Source organism: Hipposideros armiger, unplaced genomic scaffold (genome assembly GCF_001890085.2).
Source record: "Hipposideros armiger isolate ML-2016 unplaced genomic scaffold, ASM189008v1 scaffold_376, whole genome shotgun sequence".
Lineage (NCBI taxonomy): Eukaryota > Metazoa > Chordata > Mammalia > Chiroptera > Hipposideridae > Hipposideros > Hipposideros armiger.
This window is the reverse complement of record NW_017731726.1, coordinates 329,322-331,087: the sequence shown is the minus strand read 5'-3', so window position 1 is coordinate 331,087 and position 1,766 is coordinate 329,322. Positions and strand designations below refer to the sequence as shown.

Below are 1,766 nucleotides of genomic sequence, written 5' to 3'. Positions count from 1 at the left end.
TTGTTTCCTTGCATCTTTAAAAGGTTCCAATGTGTTTATTGATATTCAGCGATCTCAATTTTGTCTATCCCTGCATCAGATCTCCTGCCACCACCTTCCCCATCAACCCTCCTTCTCCCTCCCACAAGATATGGAGCACTGTCTCATCTACCTAGGAGAAGTCTGGGGAAAAGACCTCTAGCAGGGCTTCATAACCAGCTGTGACTCTGCAGAGCCAACACACTGAGTCACAAAAGATAAGACAGACCAACACAATGGAATTACAAAGAGGATGATAGATCAGGAACCTTGGAGTACCTGAAAGGGACAGATACGGCAAAAAATGACAGTGGAGCCTAACATTTCCCATCACATCCTTCATCCACCATATGTGCTTACATGCTCCACCTTAACCTATGCCAATTACATGAAGCTGGAGTCAGGGAGAAAGTAGAATCAGTGTCTCTAGGTTTCCTAGAGTAGACTGAACAGAGTGTGAGAAGCCCATCCACAGGGCACAGGAAGGTGAGGGTTCAGGAGTGAGGCAGGAAACCCTCCTTAAGTTAAGGTCAAGTATTTACCCCCCACCATGCCACAGCTCTGCCCAGACTCAAGTTGACTGTACCTAACCTGTCTACCAGGGCTCCAGATTTTTCGTGAATCCCAAGTTTGTGATCCAAAGTCTACAAGCGGGGAAAATGGTGGTTTCGTGAAATGATAGAAAATATTAGAAAAAGGAGGGCCTTTTTCTGTCTGTTGATTTTATTTTGTTTTCTGGTGGTATGTGATTTTCTCATTTTGTTTGGGTTTTATCATCCAAGCTTACCATAGTATTTAGTACACTTGTCTTTCTGTGTTATCCAATTCATTCTGAGAACATGTACAGAGATTTCAGAGGCACACTGGTAAGTTATATAAGCCCATTTTATATTTAAAATGGTCCCTACCTTCATGGGGTGTATGGTCTATGGGGAAAAGGGATGGGAAGACTATTGATAAAGCATACGTTTTATAACAAGAACATAATTTTACAGTGAGAAAGCTGCTTCACATTAATTTATCAGGAACATTCAGATGGAAAAATTAAAATGCAAGAATTGGGTTCATTGAGCTATAATGGCATAAAGAGGGTTAAACTGAACTTTTGTGCTCCAGGGGTATGCTTTCTGGTCTGTGGTTTTAGCGCACTCTGCGAATGGCCAATGGTGTTGGCACATGCAGTGAAAGAAGCTCAGAATACTGGCTTTCATTGTGCCTCAACTTTTCCTTATCAGTATGAATTCTCAACTATATGGTTATATCTTTGTGACCAGGGACTTTACCTTCTACCATTTTATGTTTTAGTCCATAGCCATGTGCACAGAAGGCAGCCAATGAATACTTCGTTTACAGAGGATTGGCTGACTAGCAGGATTTTTTGTCCTTCGTGTTAAGCACAGCACATATGGAACAAATACTATGAAGCTTTCTGAAATTTGGAAATGTATTATTTAAAAATTAATATATAATAAATATTTAATATAATAAAAAGTTTAAACCTTTCCTCTACTTGTGGAAATAAATAAGCTATACATTCATGACAGAAGAAAAAGACGTGCTAAAGGGATGTATCCTTTAGCAGGAAGAAAAAAAGATCATCGTAGACTTGTGTGTTATATGAGTCACTTGGTGGCCTTTGACAGAAAATCAACCCATAATGGTTTTAGTACAAAAGGGAATTTATTGGCTCATGCCTGGAAAATGGCCATTAGACCCGGAAAGTCTAAATTCAATTGTCTTCAGGTTCT

At 39.8% G+C, this 1,766-nt stretch overlaps 1 protein-coding gene across 1 annotated transcript in view; it reads left to right on the top strand.

The window, feature by feature from the left end:
• The window catches only part of LOC109393330 (unconventional myosin-XVI), a 457,270-nt gene that overhangs the window by 145,364 nt on the left and 310,140 nt on the right, over positions 1-1,766 (top strand). The gene's annotated exons all lie outside the window — the stretch shown is intronic.